Source organism: Callospermophilus lateralis, chromosome 1 (assembly GCF_048772815.1).
Source record: "Callospermophilus lateralis isolate mCalLat2 chromosome 1, mCalLat2.hap1, whole genome shotgun sequence".
Taxonomy (NCBI): domain Eukaryota; kingdom Metazoa; phylum Chordata; class Mammalia; order Rodentia; family Sciuridae; genus Callospermophilus; species Callospermophilus lateralis.
Window position 1 is genome coordinate 168,696,274 of NC_135305.1, and position 14,696 is coordinate 168,710,969.

Sequence of the window (14,696 nt, forward strand, 5' to 3'; positions counted from 1 at the left end):
CTCCCCCGCCCCCCCACAGATGAGGATAAGACTTCCCAGGGCACTTGACCAGGCTAGTCTTTTTCTTTGTTTTTCATTCCAGAGATTGAGCCCAGGGGTGCTCAACCCCTGAGCCCCAGCCCCAGCCCTTTTTATATTTTATTTAGAGATGAGGTCTCCCTGGGTTGCTTAGCTCCTCACTAAATTGCCGAGGCTGGCCTTGAACTTGTGATCCTCCTGGCTCAGCCTCCAGAAAATCAGGTTATTAAGGCAACTCTCCCCTCCGCAGAGATGCGCATTCACCAAGGTAGTTTTGGGGACCTCTTAGGGGTGGAGGGGAAACCTGAATCTCCTACCAGAGACACTTCCTTTTGTTGTGTCTGTGTTTCCCAGAACACAGAATGAAGGTTTTGGAGTAAGCTTTTCCTGCTTCTCAGCCAGCAAGAAGGTGTTAAAAAAAAAGAAGTCTATTTATTCATTGCCAGTTTGAAAATATGTATGTTCCAACATTTTGTCTGTAAGAAAACTTACTTTAGTTTGGGATGGCTTTTCATCTAGGTAAATCTGAAGTATTTCTGTGTCGCTTTGTGAGGTGTTTAATTTCTGGTGTTAAATTCACAATTTTTATGAATGAGTTTCATTCACTTCTAAAATTTATTTGCAATAAGAGACACTTGCTTGGGGGACGCAGTGCTGTGAGTTTTGGCAGTTGTCTATAGTCATGGAACTACAACTTCAATAAAGAAACACAGAAGAATAATCACTCTAAAAATTCCTTCTTCTTGCTCCTTCTTGGGCAACCCCCTTTTCCTGGCTCCCAGGCAACCACATCTGTTTTCTGTTACTGATAATTTTGCCTCTTCCCAAATGCCATATAAATGGAATCATTTAATACAAAGTTTTTAAATTTAGCATCTTACACTTCATGAACTGGAGTTAAGGGAAATCCATCATTAGTTCTTTTGCACTGCTGCGTAGTATTCCATTTTTTATGAATAAAATTTATCAATTTTATGGATAAACACCACATGTTTATCCCATCACCAGTTATCCATTTGCTTGGATAAATGCCTGGGAGTGAGATCTCTGGGCTGCTGGTGTAAGTATGTGTTCAGCATTGTGAGAAGCTGTCCCACTCCTCCAAAGTGCCTGTACTGTTTTGCATCTGAACCACCAGCTTAGAGAGTAAGAGTTCCTGTTGCTTTGTATCTTCTCTAGCATGTGGTATAGGTTTTGCATCTGAAAATCTGAAATCCCAAATGCTCCCAGATCTGAAATTTTTTGAGCATCCTATCCTGTAGGAATTTCAGATTTTGGATTTTCATGTGAGGAATGCTTAGTGGGTCTGTAGTCTATGGAAATATTTTAAAATCCAAAGGACTCTGAAACTTGAAAGAATTCTTCTCCCAAGCATTTCAGATAAGTGATACATACCCATACTGTCAAATTAAAAACAATTTTTTCTTAGTCTTTCTAATAATGCGGTGATGTTTTATTATGAGTTTAATTCACTTTTCCCAGTGATTATAGTGTGGAGCATGGTTACGTGTACTTATTTACCATCCTTATATCTTCTTTGGTGAAGAGTTGGTTCACTTCCTTTATCCATTTTGAAAATTAAGTTGTTTACCATCACACAATTTAACCGAATACACCCACTGTCAGTCAACCCTGCAAAACGGTGGTTTGCCCAACGTTTTAAAAATATCAAGATGATATCATCTCTTCTCCTTTTTTCCTTTTCTTTTATAAATATCTTACTTTCAAGCAGTGAGCCTCTGATAGGAGTCAGACAGCTTTTTGTTTGTGTCCGGGCTCTTTCCTGACTGCATGGATGACCTTGGCCAACCATTTGACCTCTGTGAGATTCAGTGAGGCCTCTGTTGGCTGGGTCTAATGTCTAATTGCTGACACCTGTTAAGATTCAGTGAGTGCCACAGGGACACAGCCTCATCAGTGTTCATAGCAGCTCAATTCACAATAGCCAAGCTATGGGACCAGTCTAGGTGCCCTTCATCAGATGAATGGATGAAGAAAATGTGGTCTACATACACAATGGAACATTGCTCAGCCATAAAGAAGAATGGAATGATGGCATTCGGTAGTAAATGGATGGAATTGGAGACTATCACGCTCAGTGAAATAAGCCACCACCCCAAAAAAATTAATCAAAGGCCAAATGTTCTCTCTGATATGTAGATGCTAACAAAGTAAAGGGATAGGAGAAAATAGAAGTTCACTGGATCAGATAAAGGGGAATGAAGGGAAGGGAGGGGATGGGAATGGGAAAGACAGTGGAGTGAATGGGACAGAACTTTCCCATGTTCATATGTGAACACACGACCAGGGAAACCCCACATCATGTCCAACCACAAGAATGGGCTCCTAATTAGAATGTTGTACTCCATGTATGTGTAATATATCAAAATACACTCTACAGTCATATATAACTAAAAAGAACACCTAAAAATCTTAAAAAGATTCAATGAATGTCTTACATATAATCTAACACATACTAAACATCCACTAAATGGGATAGTTCCTATTATAAGCCAATAATGTTACGAAGGTGGATATATTTAAGCCTCTGCCTTCTTGAGAACAGATCTGTGAGGCTCAGGAAGGCAGAACTCCTTGGGTTGAGTTTATCATCACAGTAGCAGCAGCGGCTGGGTCCAGCACAGTGCCAGGTATATGAACTGGTGGAATGAAGTCAAGGATGAGTACTGTTTGCTCTGATCAGTAAGACAAGGTGGTTTTGTTAGACCCTATCCTTATTCATGGAGTGTTTGTTGAGTTGAACCGTTTTTTGCATTTTCCATTTATTTATTTATTTACTTACTTACTTATTTGTTTTGTTTTTGGTCCTAGGGATTGAACTTAGGGTGCTTAACCACTGAGCCCCATCCCCAGCCCTATTTTGCATTTTCTTTAGAGACAGGGTCTCCCTGAGTTGCTTAGGGCCTCACTAAGTTGCTGAGGCTGGCTTTGAACTCACGATCCTCCTGCCTCAGCCTCCTGAGCTGCCGGGCCACATTTTCCATTTGCTTTAGTCCTGTAGTCACTGATAACCTTTTCCACTCCGTGCTTCAGATTTGTTTTTAGGGAGACTGGGAACATAAAGGTTTGGGGATGTGATATTCTCCCTTATTTCTCGGCTCTCTGATGCTTTTTCAAAACCCAGAGGAGCTCAACTTGTAATTCACTGGTAGCTTTCTCCTCCATTTCAATGTGGTACCTTCTGGCGATTGCAGAGGAAATTAATGACTTCCGGGCCCTGTGCCAAACAGCCTCTGTCACTCAGATCGCCATGGTTTGGCTATTTTAAGGAGAGTACTTATTTTGTAGGCTGGCCCTTCTTTCCTCCAAAAACCCAGACTGGTAGATACAGCCTCTGAATTCCAATAACCTGACCCCATTTTTAAGAATCCGCTGACTTTGGCAGGGTCCCGTCAGAGCCTCATGAGTTCTACAGCTCTGGCCTCTTGCAAAGCCAGGCTTCCTCTGGTCCCTGCTGAGTCAGCTGTTAGTTAGAACGAGGCCAGGCTAGCTCATTCTGTGGGCTGAGCCTGCTGGAAACCAAACTTGCATCTGAAGGGTGCAGGCTAACTTAAGTCACTTTCTTTCTTTTGCAAAACTAGCTTTTTGAAGCCTCAGTAATGGAGATAGGGAAGGTCAAGCTCCCTGGGATGTGTTAATTATTATTTTACCTTCCTTCTTGAGAAGAGCTCCACACCATTGTTGCTGTGGAACATTCTTCAAATCGAATGGGCCTCACCTATTCTAGGTAGTCCATTTCACCTTTCAGAAACGAGCAGGAGTGATACTGTCACCTTTTCCTGAAACATTTTTTTCTTTTTTTTTTTTTTGGTACCAAGATTTGAACCCAGGGGCGCTAAACCACTGAGCCCCATCCCCAGCCCGATTTTGTATTTTATTTAGAGACAGGGTCTCACTGAGTTGCTCAGGGCCTCTCTCAGTTGCTGAGGCTGGCTTTGAACTCGCGATCCTCCTGCCTCAGCCTCCTGAGCTGCTGGGATTACAAGTGTGCACCACTGCACCTGGCTCCTGGTACATGTTTTTCTCACCTGGTGAATTACCACTTGACCTGAATGCGTTTTTAGTTCCTTTTTATTAAAATTTTTTGGAGAGCATTCCTTGGAGTCCCTGAAGAGCCCTGTTGTTCTTCAGCCTCATCTTGGTTGTGCTTATTAGAACACTAACTGTGGGCCCAGGGGTGTGATTATCACGAGAAGGCCAATGCACTTGACCTCCTCCTCTTCCTGCCTCCTGCGAATCATTGCTAGTTCACCCTTTTTTGTTTCTGTTCTGGTTGGCTTCGTGGTTCCCAAAGCCTTATCATGAGTATATCATTTTGTTTGTAATGGGTTGTTGGAATTCAGTGCAATACTTTCTAGTTACAGGTCAGAAAAACGCATTTTCTTTGCAAGTTATAATAGCGTCAGGCTAACTCAAATGTGCTTGGCAATCCATTCCCAAAGGTAACGCTGCCTCACTGAACTTTTTTGCAAGACGCACGTCTTGGAGTTGAGAATAATGAAAGTGATGTCCTCATAGGTCAAAAGACATTGTATTTATTTATTTATTTGTTTGTTTGTCTGTTTATGGGACCCAGGATTCAACCCAGGGGCACTTAACCACTGAACCACATCCCCAGCGCTTTTTATGTCTTATTTAGAGACACGGTCTTGATAAGTGGCTGAGGCTGGCTTTGAACTCTCAATCCTCCTGCCTCAGCGCTCCGAGCTGCTGGGATGACAGGCATGTGCCAACTCACCTGGCAAAAAAGATATCTTAAAACCAGGTGTAAGATCTTTAAATCACAGATTTTTTTTTTTTTTTTAAAGAGAGAGAGAGGAATTTTTTTTAGTATTTATTTTTTAGTTTTCAGCAGACACAACATCTTTGTATGTGGTGCTGAGGATCAAACCCGGGGCGCACACATGCCAGGCGAGTGCGCTACTGCTTGAGCCACATCCCCAGCCTCAATCACAGATTTCTAACACCTGGACTCACACTGTCCAGGTGAATAGCTCCTAAGCCACGCGGGGCACTCTTGAGCCTGACGGATGGCGTGAGTCTGAATAGGGATACACCTTATAAAACAGGCCTATGATTTTAAAGCCTTATTATGAAAAAAAGATTTGATGTTGAAGTGACAGTAGTTTGGTTATATTGAGCTGGAGTGAACACATCAGTAAGGTAATTTCATGCCCGGCATCTTGTGCACACGCCTGTAATCCCAGCAGCTCAGGAGGCTGAGGCAGGAGGATCCCCAGTTCAAAGCCAGCCTCAGCAACTTAGTGAGGCCCTGAGCAACTCAGGGAGACTCTGTCTCTAAATAAAATATGAAAAAGGGCTGGGGATGGGGCTCAGAGGTTAAGAACTCCTGGGTTCAATCCCCAGTACCCCTCCCCACCAAAAAAGAATGGAAAGCAAGGTATGCTACTTGAAAAAGGCTAGATTCAAAATGCTCTGTGTAGACTGATCTCAAATTAGGTTGGAACTTGTGTGTGTGTGTGTGTGTACCGAATACATTTCAGAAAGGTTTTACAAAAGTGGTGACAGGTGCCATCACTGTGTTGTGAAATGAAGAGACGAGTTTTGCTTCATTTAAAATCTTTTTCCCCCCCATGTTTTGGGGACTTTCCTCAGTGCACAGGTATATTTTTCTAATTTATTCTGGAAGTGTTTATTCAACACGACATCAGGACTTGGCTGGGGATGGTAGACCCAGGAATGTCACAGGAAAAGACTCTTCCCTCAGGGAGCTCACAGTCTGAAAAGATCATATGAGATTATGATAGTTTTGTTGTTGTTGTTGTTTTTTGAGGTTCTAGTGATTGAACCCAGGGGCACTCAACCACTGAGCCCCATCCCCAGGCCTATTTGGTATTTTATTTAGAGACGGGGTCTCACTGAGTTGCTGAGGGCCTCGTTAAGTTGCTGAGGCTGGCTTTGAACTCACGATCCTCCTGCTCCAGCCTCCTGAGGTGCTGGGATTACAGGCGTGACCACTGTGCTCGGCTTATCAATCACTTTCTGTCCATCTTTCTCTTCCTTTGTCAACACCTCAGAGGCTCCAGGGTGGACATATGGGACTATGAGACCCCAGGCTGCCTCTCAAAGCCAGTTCTGTAATTGGTTAAGTAGGGACCATATAAAGTCCCCCACATGTGCCTGAGGAGGGCCCAGAGGCCCAACCCCAGAGTTGTACATGGCATTGCAGAACCTTGGCAGAAACTTGGGTAAAGGGGTCCCACCTGTTGTCCCTGCGGTGTAAGCAAGACACCTGACCTCGCCGAGCCTCTGTTACCTCTGAAGTATACTCAGGATGACTCACTGACTCTGTATGGGTGGAATCCGATAACTCAGTGATTCCAGGATTTACCCAGCTGGGGCTGCCCAGGGTGATTTGCACTTGAGGACGTTCATCTCATGGCTATTTATATGGACATGATTATCCAACCTCTTTTGTGCCTTGGGAGGACACTGCCATGTTCATAATTTTGGTGCCACCCTCCGACCCCCAAATATAGGTGATTTAGGAGAGTTTTCTGGGGGCATCTGGATTTCTTCTTCTTCTTTACTGTGGCTGTGATGGTCTCCCCATGGAGGATTTAGTATGTTTAATGAGTTGACGTCCAGCATTGTATAGTTGGTGCCTGCCTAGGTGCTAGGAGTGGGAACGAAGAAGAATAGGAGAGATGTTTTATATGCTAGGATTTGGAATCTGCAAACAAACAAACAAACAAACAAAAACCCCCAAAACACAATTAGGTGCAGTGGCACACGCCTGTAATCCCAGCACCTCGGGAGGCTGAGGCAGGAGGATTGCGAGTTCCAAGCCAGCCTCAGCAATGACGAGGCCCTAAGCAACTCAGGGAGACCCTGTCTCTAAATAAAATACAAAATAGGGCTGGGGAGGGGGCTCAGTGGTTGAGTGTCCCTGAGTTCAATTCTGGTAGGAAAAAAAAAAAAAAGCTCTACATTTATAGCTTCTCTATCCTCTTTTTAACTCTCTTATTTTTTTTTTTTTCTCTCTCTCTCTCCCTCTCTTCTTGTGTGAAAATGTTGGTATGGTGACTTCCTTCTAATTTTATCAAATACAGTATGTCCAGAAACCAAACAGAGCCATGTTTTTGTGTGTGATTCCTGGCAGAAGCGGGTATGATTTCATCTCAGGATAAAGCTGTGAATTTGGGGGGAGCCGCAGGGTGTGGGTACTCAGGGGAAGCAAACGGGATGCGGAGCCCGGCTGCCAGAGTCGCCTGCATCTTGGCGGCAGGAGGAGATTGCTGGGGATTTGTGGGAGCCCAGACTCCCGAGGACACTGGCAGAGCGCCCCTCCCGCGAGCCTCAGGCTGGGGAGGGAACCAGGGCGCGGGCCGGGCGGGTCCTGTGGTGAGATGCCCTGTGTTCAGTTGGAGAGCACAGGTCAGGTGCGTGTGCAGGAAGGGCAGAAAGAGGAAGCCAGGGTCAGCACAGACGAGAAGGGACCCAGACAAAACAGCAGGGGTGTCGGCGCGCTGGCACACGCCTGTCATCCCAGCAGCTGGGGAGGCTGAGGCAGGAGGATTGCAAATTCAGAGGCAGCCTCCCCATTTAGCAAGGCCCTAAGCAATGCAGCAAGGCTTTGCCTCTAAATAGAAAATAGTAGAGGGCTGAGAATGTGTTGCAGAGGTAAGGCACCGGGGACAGGCTGGATTTTGACTTTATGGAGAGGAGGACGTTTGATTGTTTCTTCTAGGAATGCTGTGACTACTGTGCAGGGTGGGGGTTGTGGGAAGCTAGCAAGGTGGTCCCTTTGGGCACGTGGTTTAAGGGAGTGCTCAAGACCTTAGCAGTTAAGATGGACTCTGTTACAATGTAATTTCTGTAAGAATCCGTGTTGTATGAAGACCTACCAGCTGCCTGACTTTCTTTCTTTGGCGTGTGTGGTGCTGGGGATTGAACCCAGGGCTTCCTGCTTGCGAGGCAAACACTGTATCACAGAGCTGTGTGCCCAGCCCTGACTTCCTTTTCCCGCTGGTTTCTGAATGGCTCAGAAGGGTGCTGTGACGGATCTTTCGTTTTTGTAAAACTGGTGTTTTGTCTATCATAGATTCTTTGCATTAAACTTGTTTTTTGGAAAATATTGCAGGAGCCGGGCATGGTGGCCCACACCTATAATCCCAGGTGTTCAGGAGGCTGGGGCAGGAGGGTTGCAATGTGAGACCGTCCTTGGGCACTTAGCAAAACCCTATTTCAAAATTTAAAAAAAGGTGGTCGGGGGGCTGGTAGTATGTAGCTCAGTGGTAGAGAGCCCCTGGGTTCAATCCCCAGGACCTAAATGAATAAATAAGATATTGTAAGAAATCCTCTTTCTCCCAATGACTAGTTTGGTTTTGTACCCCTTCAACGTCTGCACCTCAGAACTGGGCTTCGTTGGCTCCTCCTTGACCTCAATCTGCCTGTGACAGGTGTCTTGACCTCTAATTTTACAAATCTGTCATGACATATGATTTTAAGGGGCATAACAGATGTCTTCGTGGTAATTGCCTGTAAAGGGATCAGTTCTTATAGAATAGTAACTGTGTGTGGGGCGGTTGGATTTCTCTTTATGGGCCATGAAAGTTGTTTTTTTAATATTCATTTATTTAATAGCTGTTTATAGAGCACTTACTTTACACCAGCACTATTTTTTGTGCCAGAGTCATATAAATCAAGCAGATCCCTGGGATCATGTCGCTTATGTTCTGCTGATGACCATGTGTCATCTCTCGTCCTCATGACAACTCTGCAGCATGGATGCTGGTTTAGTCATTCTGTGGGTGAGAGGGGACACGCTCAGAGGATAATCCTGGCTGCAGGTAAGTGTGCGAAGTTCTAGCCCAGAATGACGTTAAAAGGACTCAGACAGAGGCAAACTTACTGTGACCTGAGCTTAGTCAACAGGAGGCTTCCTGGAATATATGAGTCCTGAATAGAAATGGGCTCCTCGCTGGGCGCAGTGGCGCAAGCCTGTCATCCCAGCAGCTCAGGAGGCTGAAGCAGGAGGATCGTGGTTGAAAGTCAGCCTCAGCAACCTAGTGAGACTGTAAGCAACCTAATGAGAACGGGTCTCACAATTTAAAAAAAGGGTGGTGGTGGTGGTGGTACTGGGGATGTGGCTCAGTGATGAAGCACCCTGGGTTCCCGGAGAAGAGGGCATTGATTGATTAGTATTGTCTGCATGGGATGCACAAGGATTGTCACTAATTTCATGTCTCTCTGTCATATGTCATGTTATTGGTATCACTGCATTGATCGTTCTAATGCCCTGAGCTGAATTTTCAGAAAGCCACTTTTAGGATTATTGTCGAACAGATTATCAATATGCATGAACTGATTATTGGGAGACTTGGGAAGAGAAAATGCTGCCCTAAATATCGAGCATGCAAGCTATAAATAAGATTTTATGAAATCCACCTCTGTGTGTGTGTGTGTGTGTATGCATATATTTACATATGCATAAAAATAAATCAAATAAAGGTATGTGTCCAACTACATTTTGAAAATGTTTTTTAAAAACACAAAGAGAATGAGCATTCCTGATGCATTTCCTTGACTAATCGCTCTCACCTAGCCCTTCACCCACGCTCCCACTGATGCATTTTCAATCACTACGCATTTGATTGCTTTTCCTAGATTTTTGCTTGAATGAAATCATGTAGTCTGTGCGCTTTCTTTTTCCTTTCCTTTTTTTTTTTTTTTTTCCTGGTGGGATGGGTCTGGCTTCATTGACAGCATAATAGTGAATTATGCTTCATTCACTAGTATAATTTTCCACTCATGCTGTCACACGTTAGCAGGAGTTTGTTATCTTATGGCTGAAGTAGTATCGCATTATATGGGTATGCCGTAATTTGTTGATAGTTTTACCTGTTGATGGACATTTGGATTTTTTCCAGTTGGGGGCTCTTATAAATAAAGCTGCCATGAACATTTGTGTGTAGGGCTTTGTACAGATGTAGGCTTTTATTTCTCCTGGGTAAATATTTAGGGGTGGAATGACTGGATCATATGGTTATCTCAATTTTTTTAGGAGATGCACCAACTGTTCCTGTGTGTTTGTATCATTTTATATCCCCACCCAGCTGCGTAGGCGAGTTCCAGTTTTTCTACCTTCTTAACAGATAGTTGGTTTGGCCAGTCTTTTTAATTCTAACCTTTCTAATAGTTATGGTGGCATTTCATTGTTGTTTTGATTTTCATTTCTTTCTCCTTTTTTGGGTACCAGGGATTAAACCCAGGGATGCTTGACCACTGAGCTACATCCCCAGCCCTGTTTTATATTTTATTTAGAGACAGGGTCTCACTGAGTTGCTCAGGGCCTTGCTAAGTTGCTGAGGCTGGCTTTGAATTTCAGATCCTCCTGCCTCAGCCTCCCGAGCCACTGGGATTACAGTTGTGACCCACAGTGCTCAGTCTAGAGAAGTTTTAAATTTTGTTGCAATTCCAATTATTAGTTCTTTCTTTTATGGATCATTTGTATAGCCTCAGGCCCCAAAGGTTTTCTCCTGTTTCCTTTCATACATTCTATACTGTTTGGTTTATGGTTTTACTTTGAGCTTAAGGGTTTTTTTCTTTCTTTCTTTTTAATATGGAAGTTCAGTTATTTTTACAGCATTTGGTGAAAACATTTCGCTCTCTCTCTTTTGGTACTGGGGATTGAACACAGGGGCACTGAACCACTGAGCCCCATCCCCAGCTCTATGTTATATTTTATTTAGAGACAGGGTCTCACTGAGTTGCTTAGGGCCTCGATAAATTGCTGAAGCTGGCTTTGATATCGTAATCCTCCTGCCTCAGCCTCTGGAGCCACTGGGATTACAGGCATGTGCACCGTGCCCAGCCCAAACCTTTTTTTTTACTGCAAAAAACCTCTTTTTACTGGAAAAAAAAAAAAAAAAAACCCTCTTTCACTGCAAAAACACCTTTCCAGTTTTGCTGTCTAGTTACCATGTATTTCTGGGTTCTTAAACCTCCATCGAACTATTAATGTATCTTTACACCACTACAACATGATCTTAGTTCCTGGGGATTTATAAAAAAAAAATTAAAATTAATTGATATGACTCTTCCAAACTTATTCTCTATTTCCACAATAGTCTGCCTACTGTAGTATTTCTATTTCACATATGAGTTTTCAAATCACTTCTTCCAGTTCTCTATGTGAGATTTGGATTGAGAATGGTACTGAATATATAGATATAGATCAATATGGAAAGAATGGACACATTCACAGTATTGCCTCTGGAGGGTAGGGTGTAACTCCGTGGCAGAGGACTTACCTAGTAGGTGCAAGGTCCTGGGCTCACAAAATAAATAATGGAAACGAAAATTGAAACGATTGCCCATGAATAGAGTCAATCTTTTAAATTCCTCACAGTAATTGTTTTTCTACTTTTTACATAGATCATTCCCACCTCTGGTCCGATTTATCCCTGGGTCTTACATATGTATTCAGTGCGATTATCCGTGCTATTTAAACATTCTAAGTTCTGATTACAAATTGATGGAAATATGCAAGGAGTTGGAAATAGAATTGATTTCTGTACATTGATCTTGAATTCTGCAGTGGTTCAGGCATCGAATCGGACTTTCTCCATAGATGGAGGGTGGCGGGTGGTTTAGCAAACTTTCTTAAAAGGCCAGATAGTCTGTATTTTAGGCTCCTTGGAATGATCTTTGGACCAATGACATCACTGCCCCTTGTAAAGTGAGAACAGCCACAGGAGTCCTAACTAAGTGGGTGTGACTGTGTCCTGCAAATCTTATCGACAAAACAGCCAGTTTGCCCAACCCTGACATAGACAGCCATGTCTGTCATCTGGGAGAAGTGACAGGTTCGCTTCTCTTATCTGATCATCTTTCATCTCCCTTCCCTTGTGGCAGGGCTGGGGCCTCGGTCTTGTTCCTGATCTTAAGGAGAAACATGCTCCCTTCTAACTCCAGGTAGGAGGTTAGCTGCAGGTTCCTCTACATCCCTTTTTTGAGGTTGGGGATATTTCTGCTATTTACAGTTTGCCAAAGACTTTTGTTTGTTTGTTTTTAAATCATGAATCCGTGTCAGAGTTTCTCAAGAGCTTTTTCTGCATCTATTGAGATAATATTTCAGGATTTCTTTTTTAGTAAAGGAAACTCAGTTCATGAGTGCGGCTGAATTGTGCTGAGGGGGTTTTGTGATGTTAAGCCAGTCTTCTGTGCCTTGACCTTAATGGGTCAGTCTTCTGTTTGTGGTGGGATTCCATCTGCTGAAGTCTTGTTGAGGATTTTTGCATCATTACCCATGTCAGTGATTGTCACTTGAGTTTGCTCCTAGCTTCTGGTTTTGCTCTGACTTGGCCTGGGCAAATTCCCCTCCCCCTTGCTAAACGCACTTGACCTTGGACCATCCTCTAACCTCTGAGTCACAATTGACTTATCCATAAAAATGGTTTCAGGTATTGCTCACCTTGGAGTTTGTATTGATGCCAGTATTGAGTAGGGTGCGGGGCACATATTACATGCCTAAAGTTACACACCTGGGCTTCTCTGGAACATTCTTGTTTAGTCATAATAAAATAGGATTAACACCTTCCTTTTCTTTTGTTACATAGCTACTCTTTTAAAGGGTAGTTTCTGTCCTTTCTTACTAAATATTTTCCTCCAATTTGTGCATGAAAGCTTATATTTTTTATTTAGAGACAGGGACTTGCTGAGTTGCTTGATCTTAATCTTCTCTTGTGAAGTTCAATTTGTCCAGGCTGACAAAATGATTTTAAATCTTCATTTTATTCATCAAATCATTAGCAATGTCTTAATGCTCTTTTGGGCTAGCATGCCATTTTTGCATGTACATCATTAAATTTGACAAAACTAAAAATGGAGACTTGTTATATGTCTCACAAGGGACCTGTCAGTCAATACCCTTTGGGTGTGCTTGTCCAATCACCCTCGGCTCCTCTCATACCAAGGACGTCACAGGAAAACTCTAACCAAAGGCCTTTTAGACATCTAGTTACTGCCGGGTACGGTGGCTCACACCTGTCACTCCAGCAGCTCTGGAGGCTGAGGCACGAGGATCATGAGTTCAAAGTCAGCCTCAGGAACAGCAAGGCTCTAAGCAACTCAGCAAGATCCTGTCTCTAAATAAAATACAACACAGGGCTGGGGATGGGGCTCAGTGGTCAAGGGCCCCTGGGTTCAATCTCCAGTACCCTCCCCCCCAAAAAAAATCTAGTTACTCTTTGCTGCATTCTCTGACCTCTCTGTATGATAAAAAATGGTGTAAATTACTTAGAGAAGTTAGTGGGTCATAGCTGTTTCTGGGTAAACCCATGGCATGTCCTAGTAATGATTGCTCTTAGAAGGTACGTATAGTAAACTTGTTAAATGGTTTGCATTTACTAGAATTTACTCAGAGATTATCTGAATACCCTTGTAAATAACATGATACCATTTTCTTTGGGTGATAGCACTTTATTACATGTATTCATGATTTTAAAAAAATTACAGAAAAATCGTTTCTACCTTATTTTCCAAAATACAGAATTTGAGGGGAAAAAATTGTATTATCTATTTATATTGCTTTGACCAAAGTTGTGTGAAATGAGTGCATACCGTTATAAAAGGGAAAGGAGGACATCTGAGTTTCAACCATGGAAACTTTTAAAATGGAATTTTCCTAGCAGTTTGTCCCTCCTGTGGGCAGGTGCATTTGGGTTTTTCATTTGCCGGAACATGCTTCATGTTTAAAATTTTAATGAAAAACAGTAAAAGACAAACTGGTTTATAGGTTTCTGGAAAAAGAAATGGCTTTCTGTCTGTTCTCTTGGAGGTAACAAAATTAGAGAATGCATCTGATTTTCGAAATTCTTTAAAAAATTGAAATGTACTTTTTCTACAGATAACAGTTGCCCAAATTGATCAAGAGTTTATTTATTTTATTTTAAGTTCTTTTGAAACCTTGTTTTATAAGAGATTCCCAAACAACCAGGCCACCTGAAATGGAGCAGGATGGTGGGAAAGAGTTTAGTTTCTGTTCACCTCTTATTCTGTTTTTCTTTTTCTTTTTTGTTTTTGTACCAGGGATTGAACCCAGGGGCACTTGACCATTGACACTCATCCCCAGCCCTTCTTACATTTTATTTAGAGACAGGCTGACTGAGTTGCTTACGGCCTCACTTTTGCTGAGGCTGGCCTTGAATTTGCAATCCTCCTGCCTCAGACTCCTGAGTTGCTAGGATTACAGGTGTGCTCCATGTGCCCGGCTTTCCTAAATATTTTTAATCTTCTAGGCTCCTTAAGATTTAAAAAATCCTGGAAAGGTGTAAAACAAAATAACGAATGTGGTTGAGGAAAGATTGTGTGTGTGTGTGTGTGTGTGTTTGTGTATATATGTGTGTGTGGTGTATGTGTGTGTGTACATATATATTTTTACTTGTATTTCTATAATGTACATATATTCATTTTATGAATGGAGAAATTTTTTTAACCTTTTTTAAAAATTTTTTTTAGTTATACATATACATCTTTATTTTGTTTATTCATTTTTATGTGGTGCTGAGAATCGAACCCAGTGCCCCACACATGCAAGGCAGGCACTCTGCCACTGAGCCACAACCCCAGCCCTCTTTAACCTTTTTTTTATTGTGGTAAGTTATACATGAGGTCTACCATGGTACCCATTT

General features: G+C 42.7%; 1 protein-coding gene across 9 annotated transcripts in view; it reads left to right on the forward strand.

The window, feature by feature from the left end:
* The window catches only part of Magi1 (membrane associated guanylate kinase, WW and PDZ domain containing 1), a 594,817-nt gene that overhangs the window by 386,523 nt on the left and 193,598 nt on the right, over positions 1-14,696 (forward strand). The window lies entirely within an intron of this gene.